Source organism: Lissotriton vulgaris, chromosome 4_1 (genome assembly GCF_964263255.1).
Source record: "Lissotriton vulgaris chromosome 4_1, aLisVul1.2, whole genome shotgun sequence".
NCBI classification, from domain to species: Eukaryota; Metazoa; Chordata; class Amphibia; order Caudata; family Salamandridae; genus Lissotriton; species Lissotriton vulgaris.
Genome location: NC_141691.1, coordinates 400,735,411 through 400,751,847, shown reverse-complemented (window position 1 = coordinate 400,751,847; position 16,437 = coordinate 400,735,411). Strand labels below are relative to the sequence as shown.

General features: G+C 41.2%; 1 protein-coding gene across 6 annotated transcripts in view; it reads right to left on the bottom strand.

Annotated features, from left to right (window-relative positions):
- Positions 1-16,437, bottom strand: part of DACH2 (dachshund family transcription factor 2) — an 847,028-nt gene that overhangs the window by 28,763 nt on the left and 801,828 nt on the right. The gene's annotated exons all lie outside the window — the stretch shown is intronic.

Here is a 16,437-nt window from a genome sequence, read left to right as displayed (position 1 = left end):
AGTGAGGGGCACCATTGACCAGACCCTGAACCTGTAGATGTCTATTGCGAAAGAAATGGGTGGTTCACAAGGTCGTTGTGGACCTAAGTTTGGCCTTTGATAAAGTTAACATAGCTAAGCTCTGGGCCGTGCTTAGGTTCATGCATGTTGAACTAGTTTTGATCTCCTTCTAGTTCAGTCTTCATGAGGACCGAACTGCTTCTGTAATATATGGGGCAAATAAGGAATACACCCAGTCCTTCTATCTAACGAGAGGGGTGCGCCAAGGGTGCATCCTGGCCCCTTTCCTCTTTACTCTCTATATTAATGGCCTGGAACTGGATTTAATGGATCAAGGGGTGGATATACCGAGCATGGGCGGTCGCAATCGGCCAGTTCTGTTATATGCAGATGACGCTGTTCTAACGTCATGCATGGCCAAGGGTCTACTGCGTCTTCTAGACCTTTTTGTAATCTTTATGGATGGACTTAACCTCACCACCAATTACGATAAGTCCCATGTAATGGTGGTGGGCCCTAGAAACGCTAGATCTAATAGCTTTTAGATAAGCGGTCAGTCCATCTCTAGGGTTGAGCATTTTTCGTAATGGATTCCAATTATACCTGCAAACCCTTGATCAAGAAAAACACCATTAGATTCAAATGAGAAATTAATGGGGTTAGTACTGCCAAAGCGCATAGGTCACACAAGTGGAGACCATGTTTAAAGTGCACATGCTAAGTGTATTACAGTGGCTTGCTACGGATGTGATATTTGTGTCATCTTCCCAAATACAGGTCATTGAGAACTCTTTTCTGAAAGGCCTTCTCAGAGTTCCCCAGATTACAACTTTTGAGATGGGTCACCAGGAAGTATGACTGAGGTATATTTCTGACCCAATCGGGCTATGCCCCTTGCTTCTTTGGCTGTCTATTTGGCTAAAGGAAAATGTGAATCTTAACAGGCTAATTTTTTTAGACTGTTTGGCTTTGGATTGTATGTCCCGATTTCCTTGACTTTCATATATCAGACAAATCTTAACCCCTGAACTTTTTGTTGAACCGGAGCGCATTGTGAGGGGAGACATTTCTTGGATAAAGCAGGCCTTTCTCACCAGGGTGGTAGCGGAGCGAGAGGATGTTGCTCTTCACAAGCACTCCATGTGCCATTATATTATGGTTAAACCTGCCCCTGGGATGGAACCCATTCTGATGCTGGAGATGTCCAACTTTCCTCACAGGTTGTTAACCTATTTTAGTTTTAATCTATTTTATCAAGTCAAGTCAAAGAATCTTTATGTTGGCCCAACAGCCTTAAAAGAACATGCCTAAAATCCATAAGGTGATATAAAAATAATATCTTAGTTAAAATTTACAGTACATATAAAAATCCAGATAAATACTTTATAACAAAAAGGACCGAGATAAAATGTACATGAGAATATTTAAGGCCCAACAGCCTTAAAAGAGCATGCCTAAAATCCATAAGGTGATATAAAAATAATATCTTAGTTAAAATTTACAGTACATATAAAAATCCAGCAAAATACTTTATAACAAAAAGGACCGAGATAAAATGTACATGAGAATATTAAAATATTCAATGAGGAGAAAGCATAGTTCATCAAATGAACACCTTTTTCTGCCTTAACCTCCACATGTACATTAAGTATCTTGAAATAGCATAGACAATACACTGCCTGGTGTCGCTTCTAAGTATTCTAAAAGCAGTCTTGTAGTTCCTAAAACCCTGGATAGGACAGACTGGCAACATCCACTCCTTACTATACAAATGATAGGCTGGACAGAATAAGACTACATGTTCAGCCACTTCTACCACTTTCCAACAAAATAGACAGGTTTTTATAGAATCAGAGTTTTTACGCTACCATGAAGTGGCAATGCATGAAAGAGTAAAGTCCCTAGGCGAAATTTGATGTACAAAGGGAGCTCCACCTCACCCAAAAATGGTTTAGGAAAATAGTTGATTTTGAACTCCAAAAAAGAAACAGTGATGGGCTTACAGTAAGTTGGTCTATGTGGCACCTTTCAATGTCTGTTTCGAGACTAATACAACATCTACTGGTCTAGACTAGAGATTCTCTAGCCTGATCTGCCTCAGATGATCCCTGATCACACTAAGCCTGGGGATCTTACTAGCCCCCGACTATCCCATTACCTTCTCTAGAGTCTTAGGGGAAGGGTATGAGCTCAGGAGCTAGCCACCTTCTCTGCCAATAAAACAGTGGTTTCAAGCCCAATATGTCATTAACACACCTTAGCCAATAATCTAACCATAGTGGGCAAAGGGGGGTGCTTGCTGGGAGGGTATTTAAAGTTCTCATGAACCAGTTCTCCATTAACTCAGGAGACCTATCATCTAAATGGCCCAACAGTTCTCCACCGTATAATGATCTCAAGAGCTGGGGCGGTTGGGCGATAGATGGAAGTATGGTGGGACCTTAGGATGCCCCCACAATATTGCTCAAGTTCAGTCTATGCTCCTGGATGTGAAATGTCCAGACAATGTTTTGAAAGAGTGACTCCAAGGTAGCCAAACACTCAAACATTTTCCAAACTTTCGCGGTTGAGGGCGAGATTCAAAAGGGGCATTGGGCAGGGGTTGAATACCATACATTTGTTCTTGTCAAGAGTGATCACCAGCCCCCTCTGCCCGCAGAAGGCCCCAAAGGTCCGAAACCTTTTGTATACCCAATTGCTGTTGCCTAAAGGTACTTGGTCTAAAGTTGTGGACTTACAGGCATTTTCTTGTGATGATGTTTCCATTCCTGATACCTTTCAGATTGTCATGACAGGCCCAAGATTTAATAATCTTTGTCACAAGTATATCCGTCCGCTACTCTTGCCTTTGAACTTTAGTCAAGTGAGACCAGCCTTTCTGTTTCTCCAATTGTTAAAGTCTCCTACTATTTCTTTCTATACGACTCATTTTTTACCTTGGTTTCTGCAGGGGCATTGAATATCTGTTTTTAAAGTTGATACCTGTGCTCATACTGCCCCGTCCTCAGCCTGGACTTTCAATGTGATTTTTATGTTTTTTAGAGTTTTATCGTTATTCCCCTTCTGTTATTAACTTGCCTATTGTAAATTGAAGTGGTTGTGTTTTAGAGTTTATTACACTTTGCTTGCATGTACAGCTTTTTATTGTGTATACATTTGTAATTTTCTTGAAAAATCGAATAAAGTTTTACCTCTACTGCAGCAAACAATTCCTATTAAAGCAAAAACTGGCATCCTCTCTACAGATAATAATTTATAGGAATATCTAGTATCTGGTAACAATCGGCAATGGATTTGTTTGGAATAGGAATCTTTGTTTATCTATTTATTTAGGAGTTTTGTACAGCATTAATTACACCATTGTCACTTCACAGCACCCCAAAGAAAACATTTGCAAAATAATGTAATGACAGGAAAGCAGCAAACAGAGTCTGTCCTGTTGTGAGACCTCTTCCGTCACTTTCCGTGGTGAAGTAGGTATGTAGTCGCAAGCACGGCTGAAAAACTAGGCTCTCTCGAGCTCCCTGCATCGAAGGTCATTCAAAAAGATAAAGGTTCGATTTTTTTACAATTTCAGACCAAAAGATCCCAGTATTTATTTTAAAGCAGTTACTTATTTTACAAGTTATGCTAACTCATTTATGTAGCATTTAACACAACACTTCTGCCATATCTGAGCACCAACCAAAAGAGGTGTTACAAGTGCCCAATTTTACTGGTACTCCACTGATCTTACAGGGATGGAAGATTGCTTTCGCCTTGCCACGAGTCACAGTTGTGGCCGGCGGATCACAGAAGATGTCAGCAGTGAGCATCAACTCTCTGAATGATATTGCCAGCACAACAAATGTATTACAAAGGTGCAGTCTACTCAGGGCCGGGGTGGCTGTAGCGGGCACCGGGTGTTTCCCTGGTGGGCCGGAAGGGTAAGGCACGTTTACGACCAGTGGGGGCGTTTTTTTGTTAATGGGGGCTGTTTTGGCAGCAGTGCTTGATAATCGTCTCCTTGTAAGAAAATCACAGCAGCAGTGTTACCGCCAACTACCCCCCCCAAAGCCCCCTCCCGGACCTGTTGACGTAATTGCCAGGGCTGGTTTGCGATCCTAGTCCCTGCTCAGTGCATGCATGAACCTTTCCCGCACTTCAATGTTAAGTTTGCATCAAAATATTGTAAGGCCCAGTTCAAGAAAGCGAAACTGTACAGGTGCGGCCTGCAGGTCCGCGTCCTGTGTAGCCTAAGTCTGGACCAGCAGTGCAAGTGCCGCACACCTCCTAGTGAGCTCTCCATGCATGACACAGTGAGTGCCCGCTTACTGTTGACGTGCTTCCAGGAACCGCGTGGTGGAAGTCCAGGATTCTGTTTTGAGGGCTCTAAGTTAGGAGAAGAAATATAACAGTGTAAACATGAGCTCAAGCTTTGCCTGAACGCTGATGTGCAGTGCTCCATACCAGCACCACATACATACATAAAGGGCACATTAAATGAGTGGCGGCTCACATGTTCGTTCGCTGCTTACATTGTGCCCTTCCCAGTCGAAGTTCTTGACTAGGTCAACATCATGCCAAGAGAAGGAGCAACACGTGCAGATCTGCATGCATCCTTCCATGAGAGAGAGATGCAGACAGATCCACACCTCCCTGACATACCATAAACACAGATCTTGTGCAGGGGCAAATGCATCTGACAAAAAACACTTTGCACACAAGCATCGTATTAAGCTTATGTCAAATACGCAAAAAGGGGCTTTCTATCCCATCGTGACAATATGTTATACCCAGGCCATAGGTGTCCATGCAGTATAGTTTCTTTGAAGCCTCCTGCATATTACTTGAATGTACATACAATACAGAAACATGCAACGCATTTAGACATGAAGGTCAGTCCATAGGGTTTAGAGATAAATTGCACAAGAAATAGATCTCTTTTCCCAAAGACAAAATAATGCAAATATGTCAGTAAGATGGTGCACATGCTTCAGACACAGGGAATCAATTTTGCTTGTGTTAGTGCAACTGACACAATAAAGGAGAATGTATGTGGATAATTACCATGCGGAGTAGGCTTGCAAAATCATTTCAAAGACCTACTTTGAAAATACTCTTTTAAAATTGGACTTTCTGGTCATAAATCTAATTGAATATCTCAACAGGGGCTCTTTGTATATGATAGATCTCTATCCAGCAGAGCTATTGACACAGTAAGAGAGGGGGGCTCTGATGTTTGAGCTTTTCTGTGACTGAAGATGAATTTTGCAATAGCTTTGAGATTCACTTAGCAGGCGCCTGAGTTGCTGCTCTTCCATGTGATGCAGCCTGCGAAGCTGCTAACAGATGGGGGAGTTAAAAAAAACAGAGCAAAGGTCACTTTTCATACCCACCTCCAAACTATGGGACAAAGAGCAAATGAACCAAGAAATATGCTGGAAAAATAGAAAACGGACTTGGTTCTAGTACAGATCACCTCAAAGGAACGTTTAGTATAGAAAGTCAGTTCCAGGTCCTGCATCTCCAACACTTACTAACACAACGTATTCTAGAATGTTAGTTTGTGTGCTGACGTCTGCTTGGGTTCTGAGATGATGTGTGTCATCATTCACAGGACGATCCCTAAACTAAGACAGAGTTCAAAGTCGCCTTTACATCAGATTTCACATACAGAAAACTGCCACCAAGCCAGTTAGTTGGCATCAAATAAAGCAAATATATTCTTAGGATTTATTTTATTTATGACATTAACCAATAAGCAAGTACTAATGGGTTCAACAATTTGCAAAACAAGTGTGCATACAGTTGTAACGCAGGAACGCTCTTATATTCATATAAATGCCAACTTTCATTTTACATTATGAGTAAAATGATAGGTTCATATTTATTAAGGGTTTGCGTCATGTTTGCCCCACACAACGTGGTGCATGCGTGATGCAAAGCCTACAATGTGAGTTATCAATCGACGCAAGGCCACTTTGCGTGGCCCTGCGTGTCTTGATAAACCAGGAGTAATGCAACACGGCGCAAATCACTGCGTTAGGTTAGTATGCCCTTGGAAGACGTTCCATGGGAGTTGCATGGGTGTTCCCACGCATCTCCCTGGGATTTCAACACACTCCTAGATTTACCTTTGCAGGTAGACCTGGGAATGTGCAAAAAAAAGATATGCTTTCTCAAGGGAGGCAAAACGAGGAGAAATATCTTTATTTCTCCTCGCTACTTCCTCTTTCTGTGTGTGTTACATTCTGCAGCACACATTGGAAGAGGAATGTGCCTCTCAGGATTGTTTTTGTGAAGAAAGGGACCCCTATCTGCTCAAAAACGACCCTGCATGCAACGCAGGTACCCTTGCACCATCGTGCAAGGGCACCTGAGTTGGTGTTAGGCGGCCCGTTGTGCGCCAGCGCAGGGAAAAGGACAGGAAGGCACCATATTGTAATAAATACTGTGCATTCCCGCCCTTTCCCTGAAACGCAGCGCAGCAAAGTGACTTGCTGAGGTGCGGTATAATTGCATAAACAGGCCCCATAGTGTCTAGCTTGGGCTTCCTGATTACCTTCTGCAAACACTCCCCTGTCTACAGAACTCAGTGACCCGGCACACTCTGTTGCTTGGATGGACATATCACATCTCCTTGGCACTTATTTGTTTAGACTGGCTTCTTGTTCATCAGAGAAGGGTACTCTGCACTCTATGTATGACTCTTCAGCCTCTTTATGAAAGTGGTAAAAAATTGATACTTGTATAGCGCACTACTCACCCACAAGGGTCTCAAGGGGCTTGTACGAATACCGCTGTGGAACCCATCCTGGCTTTCCCTGTGAGGCATCCACTCCTGGGCACCCCCAAGGTGGAGGCCAGGCATCTTTAGCGTTGTGGGGGCCGTTGTGGAGATTAAGCAAGCTATTGCCCAGAGTTGCAGAGTGGGACTCCATGATTGGAATAGGCACCGAGGCGAGAATTATCAGGTCCGTGGAATTTTGAGCCCAAGACTCACTGAGGCGGGGAATTGAACCCTGGTCCCGGGCTAGACCTCTGCATCAGGGTCCGCCGCTGTAATCATTGAGCCACACTTCTCCACCTTCTCCAGTGTGACACTCAATAACTATGTCCATGGGTACATGTTTGTCAATGCAGTACAGATTTGTAAATCAAATCCCAATTCGACCCTAGGCTTCAATGTGGAACATTTAACCGCTTCCGTGTGGCTCTCTGACATCACGGTGGGCGTGTGCGGAGGAGGGCCGGGGGGCCGTCCGAACTGCGCATGCGTGGAATTCTCCAGCACAGCGGAGGAATTTCAGCTGAAGTGAAGCGGTTAACCTTCAGGGGGAATCCTACGACTCTTTTATTTCCTGACAAGGTTTTGTTACAAGTGTAGGACTTGTGTATGATTTGTTTTAGGGCAGAGAAGCCGCTATTCACTTTGGAATACTCTGCAAGACGGCCACTGGCATAACAAAATCACTGACGCAAGTGTACTAAAATTCATCACCCGATGTATGCCCATAGTTAAGTGATGGTACAGGAAAAATAAGGAGGCAAATATAAGTCTATTTTCAGAGTCAAAAATGCCCGCATGTTAAACTGGCTTACAAAGGTGTCTGCAGTTTCACAAACACAACAGTGAAATCTTCAAGCAGAACGAGAACAAAGCAGAAGGAACCCACTCAGAAGGTCAATGACCCATGGCCTTTGCTACTTCAAAAAACCGTTGTATTTATTAGAAATAATGTGACCCAAAATTATTTGTCTACGGTGTGCAGCTAATGCAATCCATCCACTTCTTCTCACAGCATAAGGGGCCGGTAATATTGTATGTCAGTATCAACCGCTTGAACGAAATGTCAATATTAGTCGCAGTCCCTAGGATATTTAATATCCTTGGGTGCACCGCTTTGCATTGGAAGTTACAAAAGCTACAGTAGCACTTACGTGAGAGCACTTTGCTTTCAGCTTCTTATGTAAGCAAGTACTACCACAGGCTCTAGTGATAATGCAGTTTGTACTAAAACAGGCACTAGCGTTGCTAAAGCCAGTTTTTGTATTTACTTATGGGTCTAAATTACCATGTTCACGTGACATTCATTTCCTGCAATCACCCTACTCCCTGCATGTGTTGACCTGGCCTCTAGCGTTTGTTCACTGGCTTGCAATGGGTGTAACTGGAAAATACCGTTGTACACCAACTGGAGTTCATGAAGCTATCCCCTTGTATTTCATTTAGCCTTCCATGCCCACCAGGAGCGGCGGGCACAGGTAACAGCGGTGAGGCGGGGCAGGGCGGGTGCATGGGAAGTCGACAGACGGCAGGATAGGGAAAGAAAAAGAAAAATAATTATGAAACCATTTTCATTTTACTTTCCCTATCCCGTTGTCTGTCCACTCCCCCCCCCCACCGCTGTAACCAGTGCCGGCCGCGCCTGATGCCAACATGCTACTTCCAGGGTCGGTCACGTCAGTGAAGGCCAGAGGGGCATTCTTTTGACAGCGGTATCAAGAGATGAGCCAGTATAGAGAAATTTAGTGAGGATTCAAACTTTATGTTTACTTTCTCCCCTGCTGCTGCATATTTTTTGAGCTTTGGCTTCTGGTCCATTGTTTATAGAAGACGGGAATATGTTTTATGTGATAGAAGAACATGGCAATGCTATAAAATGTGATCCTGGTGTCGCGCTGCGCTTTGGTACGCACAAAGATTAACTGCCTTTGTTTTATGCATTGGTTGTGGGAGATATCTAGAGTCATGTTAGTTTGTGAAAAATCCAATAACAATTTCCAGGTAATACCTTTTCTTTATATTACCGTAAAAAGTGTATTTATATGCCAGCCAAGAGACCTCAGAAGAGCTCTGCTTAGGCAGACAATGTCTTTGCTCTATTAAACCTCTGTCAGCTATGCATTCTTCAGACAGGCCAAAAAATATTACCTGAGCACTGTTTCCACAGAAAGTAAAATGTAACAGATTCATGATTCCTCTCCTGTTTCTTTCCTTACAGCCACCAAGTGAGTAAGATTAGCCAACTTGAAAATGTTATTTGACACAGGCTTACTTGCTTTTTAAGCATAACAAGTATGTAATATTGAATTTATCAACTATCCCAAACTAAACAACACTGGCAAGCAACAGCCACCTAGTTATATAATCCGCTGACAATGGGAGTGGAATTTTGATCGAGAACAGATGTGACTATGAGGCTGAAATCAATTACCAACTGTCCAATAAGTAGTACAACCACCCTTCAACACATGATCCAACTCCGCGAATCCCGAAGGAGATATGTGAGCTTACTTATTTTGCTTTAAGTGAGTGTTGGATTAACTAGAATTAATTTAATTTTTTGAATAGTCCCGATTATAGGATGCACCATGGCAAAAAAACATACAAACTGAAACACACTCTCCAGGTCATGGTGGGTTGCCAATCTGTATTGGAACCTCTTTCTAAGCATGGTGACCTTTTCTTAACACCTTTTATAGCAAACAAAAGATCATATTTGAGGGCCATTGACATGACAATTCAAAAGATAGAAGGCTTAGAATGAATTATTGAATCTGACTTCCTAATAACGCTTGATATCAAAAGATTGTACACAAAATTCTCACAACTACAAAAATAACAGCTAATTGAACATACCTTACAGAATAGACCTAGACCACATAGGGTCATTCACAGCCGAAAGTGCATGTATTGCTCTTATGGCCTATATTTCTGGTTGTGAATAGTTTTTACTGACAAATGTAGGGAACTGCCATAGGCGAAACTCGTACCCTGTATGTAGTTATTTTGTACGTAGCCCATTTTGAGGATGAGATCGTGTACCATGAGACCAACCCATTTCTTAGTTGTATAAAATTCTGGATGTGTTAAATGGATGATGTTTTGAAGATTTGGAGGGGGGACCTTGGAGAGATTTTTGATGTTTCATAAACTCTTGAAATCTAGGTGTGAAAATGTAAAATCTACCTTGAACTATGACATATAAATGTTAGTTTACTTTATTTATCTATCGCTGTGGAAGACGGCACACTACACTAGACTTTTAAAAAAAGCGACTAACACTAATGCATAGATATATATTACAGCACCACTCGTCCTTGTAACTACAGAGGAAATCTGCCATTCTCCCAATTTCTCAGACTATAATGAAATTGTATTAAAAGTGTCCATTACTTCAAAGAAGCAGGCATTTTGTCACAGCTTTGATGTCATGAGGTTACTCCAAGCAACTTGTATACTGCACTGTAAAACAAGCCTGGTAAAATGACAGGGATGCTACATTCATTAAAAAAGCTAAGGCCAATTTCTCAAATTATATTTTAACACTTACCTTTGGCAATATGAGCAATGATTTGAGGCATGTCCTAAAATACTTTGGCATCTTTTGAACTGAAAAGATTATCTGATCACAGCACCTTTGTTTGCATTCAAAAGATCCCCAACTATCTGGGATAAATTAGTGAAGCCTTATACTGAGCCCCCCCAAAACTGCGATCACAGAGCAGTGGGGCCAAAATCCAAGGGACATTTGTAATGTGGTCATTGTGAGGATTGTGAGGAATTTTAAGAGGTTTTCAATAAATAACATGGAAAGTAATATTCTGTAATATTCATTTTGCCAAGTTAAGAACGTGATCTACAGCGTATAATGCTAATGTGGTCTTAGATATAGTGAACAAAATTACCTAGGATATAAGAACTTGAATTCTACAGGATCAATCTAGGGTGTGGTGAAAAGTTCTGAATACCCCTCTTGTATACCATTTACTGGTATGTGTTAAGACTTTAGATTCTGTTTTCTATGTTCTGACTTTTTTGTATTCTACAATGCTTGCTGGATCAGCAAGCCCTTCCTTATAGTGCGCTGCATATTTCAATAAGGCACGTGTTTTGAGAGGACAGACATGATCTTTTGTCTTGATTTAATTCCCATTGGTAAGGTTTTCATCTCATTTTTGCGTTTCTTTGTCTGTGCCATGTTGTGCCTTCATTATGTTACTCATTGGTTTGATCTTACTTTGGTTTATTAAACTTGGTTCACCTTTTTCAGTTGTCCATCCGCACCTTCCAATATGGTGCAGATTTTTGAAGCATCTATGCATGTAGCTTTGCTATTAAGGTTAGTTTGTTGTCTGCACTGGGCACTCCTGCTTTGTTCTCCCTTGGCTTTGCTGTTTTTGAGAATTCAAACTGTGTGTTTTTGGTCTTTGCCATAGATAGCCTCCTAAACATAGAGCAATGAACAAGGATATTTATTCGGACCTCCTAGATTATCCAGACTGGCAAACTGGATGAGTGAAGACTTTCTCCCACTTGTTTTCACTAAGCGATATCCAAACCTTAAATAAGCACATTATTGAACTAGATTTCTAACTGTATGTTCGAGCAAGAGGAATAGTGATGATTTATCAATAGGAGTAAACGTGATTTTGTAAGCAATAAGTGAAGGTTCCCATCCTTCTTTCTTTTCCTTTTATTTTAATTATGGAATGAAGCTAATTGTGTGAATAATATATCACATTTATGAATTAATAACGTGTTAAAATTATGTGTTGAATATTCAATAATGATGCTTCTCTGATTAAGAGAGACAATACTTTAATATATCGTTTTTGGGGAATATGCAAACTATAAATGGTTTAACGACTGATTGTTCTTTTCTTTGTCCTATGAAAGAATTACACGAATTATAAGTGTTATCAGACCTCTTTGGTTGGTCATGTATTATGTGTAAGCCTACTCACAAACATATATTTGTTATTCTATTAGGATAATGCTCTAATACATGATAAGGATTGGTCTTTAGTTATGCCAATACAAATGAACCATGAACTGTGTGTTGGAGTAGGGCCCTATTATATATATGTATATATTTACTTTTGTCATATATGTTTTCTCCATAGTTTGTTGTTCTTTGGTTCCTTTCAGCACGGAGATAGAATTTGATTTGTGCTATGTGCTATTTGATTTATTCTGGGTCGTTTTTCCGCAAGATTTCAATTACATCAGAAATTAGCATTTTGTAAGTGTAGCTCTCACTGACCATGACATTTCAAGTATATTGGAACTCTCAATCCGGCAACCATGGTCGACAATAAATGACAATGCACTTAACCACTGTCTTGGCTTAAGAACTGTGAGTGTCATTTCTGGAGCTAAGAGAATTCGGTGCTCATTCTTAATGCCTCTGTGTGTACCAAACTGAGTAATACCACTGAACTGGAATACCTAAGGTTCCTCTACCAACCATACAATGCATGACCCTGCTTCTACCTATGCTAGCGCTCATAAATACCTCTAACATAGAATGCTGTTTAGAATGTTTCCTGTATGTTATGTAGTTGGAACTGAGTTGACAAAATTGTTTGGGTTATTAAAACAATTTGTATGAAGTGAGTGAAGTTAAGAGTAATAACCCTATTTCTATATAAAAATATGTAAGCACGGACTGGAAAAAAAGTTATTGTGTGTTATCTGTGAGTTAACACCAATTAATGTTTTCCCACACACCAGTATTCGAGAGAGTACCTTGCTTGTTTGACCTCACTCTACCAACACGCATTGGTAACATCAATTAGTCTTGCTTTGCCAATGCTTGTTGATGACCAATATTGGCTTTAACTATACAAGTATTGGCAAAGGCAAGTGTGGTGGGTGACCATTTTGGATTGTTATGGTGTATGTTGCCAAGATTGACACAACATTATGTGTTGTCAGATTTTCTCTACCCACTGTGCTAGGGTCATTCAGATTTAACTTAGAAGGACAATTAATTGTGTCAAAGGTATATCAAATAGTTGAGAAGACCCACAAATGTATGACTCTGTGGGTGTACACCTGCTTGACATTGAATAAGTCAACTGCATGTACACTTTACAGAAAAGTCACAAGAGTAAACAAAAACGCTGCACTTCCCCTTTTAAGCCAGGATACACGTTTGCATGCAGAGTTTGAAACATTTGTGAATTGTTCTGGCTTACTTACAGAAAAAAAACCTTATGTATCAGGCCTTTGGAATCGAAAATGTTAAACTGTGCTTTATGAATGTAATCCTTCGGCACCTATGCAACAACGATGACTGCAGACGGCGGGCAGAAAGCAGGAGTAGTTTATTCCTGTATGGTTGGTTGCAGAGCAGTACCACTTTAAAAATTCTGCAAATTACTAATAAACCTCTAAACAGATGAAGCACCAAGGATATCTAATTAGCCGACTGGAGAAATGCTATTTGTTTCTGAAAGTGTTGACCTGTCAACTAATGAGAGGTGAAATAAAGCAAAGTCAAGAGAGGGGTTCAAAGAGGTCGCCCATTATAAGTGGAAATACATTTTGCATTTACAGTCAGATCACTGCACTTTCTGCTTATTACAGAGGTTCTGGCAGGTCAATAACTTTCACTTCTCAACCTCACGGTTGGATGTCTTAACGACACCTCGGGGTGAGGAATGAAGAGGCATTTAGAATGCACAGCGCGCACATACATAAACATACATGTGTATACAGATGTATCATTATATCGATAACTTACGCAAAGCGTTAGTATAAATAATTGCAAGGGTATGCGTGCTGATGCTGTGGACATACTAGGGACTATGCATACTAAAACACTGGCGAGCCTGCCCCATCTGTAGCTTTCACATGGATGAAATCTTGCATCTTCTATTTACAATCCCATACACTGAGCGCTAGGTGTTAGTTTTCAACCCAACGTGCTTTGCTGTATATCAAAGAGAAGGATATTTGAGAGGATGTTGTTTAACCCCTTCCTTGCTGCCGTCGGCCAATGGCTGACGCGGCCCCGCCCGTTTTGCGGAAGTGCCGCACTACGGGAAAATCGGGGCCGCAGTAAACGGGTTAAGTCGCTATACAAACAAAATTAACACAGAAGCATCTATTGTATTCTGCATCAATACAAAGCCCGAATGGTCGCTGACTTCCTGTTTATCCTGAAGCAATCACGAGAAAAGACGGACTAGACAGAAGCTTCCAAGCATGACCATCAGAGCTATTTATTTAGGTTTCTTCTTATTCAAATTGTCTTCCGTTTTCAGTAAAAGACCTCACCAGTGACTGAGTGTGGCATCGTGCACGGGTAGACATTGAGATATGTTGGTCTCTAGGGAGCTTGGCGTCTATACATTCCGGCAGTACTCACATTGCCTTGGCCAAGGTTTATTCATTGATATATTCAATCATTTCATGAAGCCCTGCAGGTAGTGGGCACGCGATGGAAAAGAAGTTAGAGTCCATTCAGTGAAGTGAAGTCCCAATCTGATATTCTTCATCTTTAGCCCCAACACAAGCAGGTTAAATATATGTAACCAAATACGAGCCTGCAGACAGTGCCATCTTAACACACGGGCACGCTGGGCAGTTCCTCGGAGGCCCATGAGCATAGGGGCCCCATGCAGACCAGAATTTAACACAAATTCTCTGTTAAACATTTTTATTCCTGTGAGTGGTTGTGTTGGCTGGGCCCAGTGCACAGCTTTGCCCGGGGGCCTATAATGCTGTTAAGTCGGCCCTGCCTACAGATAGGTTCAGCTCTCGTGCTTGGGATCAGGTTGTTCCACAACCTTGAACCTTGGACTCCAACCGTGTTTTGTCCTCTATGTTTGAGTTATTTGAAGACACTTTGGGTAATGTTTTGGCAAACTCAACTTTAAATGTCTTGGGTCTTTTTCTTTACAATTACTGGTCAAGTGAAAATACACTCAGCGACATAACCAGTGACATCCCCATCGTTCTACCCTCACTGAGTGGAATGTTCTAATAACTCTGTAGCCAATCTACTTCAGGCTATACTGGTTATTAAAGGCCCTTTCCCTTGTTATAGGGCTTCACAGGAAAGTTCAGGCCTATAACCCATGGCCTTTAACAACCTGTACCCCCCTAAGCAGTGAGGTAGGCCATTCTGTATTGTATGAAAAATACATATCTACCAACGTAAAAAAAATATATTGCATCCCTTTGGTCTGAAGTATTTGTTTAAGACAGGGAGGAAAAGGTAACGGAGGTTGTTCAAACCTGCTGCAAAGATCCATGGCACAAAAGAACCCACAAGTGTATGCCATAAGTTTATCAGAAATTACTGTACAGTTCTGTGAACATACAGAAGCATATGGCCACAGAGCACATGTCATCATTAGGCCTTTGAACTCAAGCAGATTTGCAATGTGTTTCATATTAAGTTGGAGGTATTATACCCTTAATTTACTCTTGTACACCACACACACAACACACTCCTCTTTGTTCAAGGTAGATGGTAATATGCCTTGGAGCTGAGAGGAAAGGCTGAAGATGGTTTCATAGTAAAGAAGAGTCAATACTGAGCCTATCCATGTCTATGAAAATTAAGGGGGGAAACCAGAAGGGAAGCTACAATCTAAAATTGCTCACTGATTGGTTCCCCTTTGGAGATTGTTTCTAGCAGGTCCTGCTGCTAAAGGCAGGTACCTCATTTTATGTGGAATACCTGCGAGTCCCTTGGGCTAGATTCTGTGAAGTGCAGGTATTTCCTCTTACATCTGACCTTACAGGCATAGACATCCTCCTCACTGGTGATCCCAGTGTGCACGGCCCTTCTTTCCCTTCGTACATATATATAAGCCGAGTTTCTGTTGCTCCTGACACTTTTGCAGATCTGCATGCTGTCCTTACCTGTGAAGAGTTCCTGCAATAGGGAAATGAATTATGATGGCACTGACAGCAGCTATACATTATTGCAGGTAACTAAAGGCCTAACATCCAGTGCATAACACTGATAATGTAAGCTCCCTTATATTACACTCGAGATACACCCAAGTAATAACTACCAGACTTGCTGGTACTTCAAGGTGTAATGCGTTCGGAGCTATAGAACTGTCACTGAAAAATATATTTACTATCCCCGCTTTAGGTACATGGAATAACAGGGGTTGAGATTTCCAAGCTGCCATATCGAATAAACATACATAAATAACAAATATTAACACTCCATACACTGTAATATTTGTTGGCACATTCCAGGAGCTCTATTGTGATATAGGTTAGTCAAAAGATCTACAAAATTCTTTGTATGTGTAAAAAACGTGCAACTTAAAGAAGTGGGCATCCTTTTTTGACCTTATTTGTCATAATAGCATTATTTCCATGATGCAAGTATTTACGGCGTAATTTTCTAAGGTACAGTCAAAGGTTTAAAAGGATAGGCACTTATTTAGCATATACCTTTCTAGCAGGCCTATATGCCGTGCAGAACATTGCTTAGTACGTTTTGTACAATTATCACAAGAAGCACATAGAATACGTTTTTCCTCACCTACATGATTCATAAAAAGATTTGTAATAATATTAATTGTCATAGTAAATTGAAAACGCAATGCAAACCACTTGCTATTTTGGAAACTTTTCTTCCAGTAGAATGTTTGGATAATCCGTCGTTTGGACACGGTTGCTCTACTAGGTTG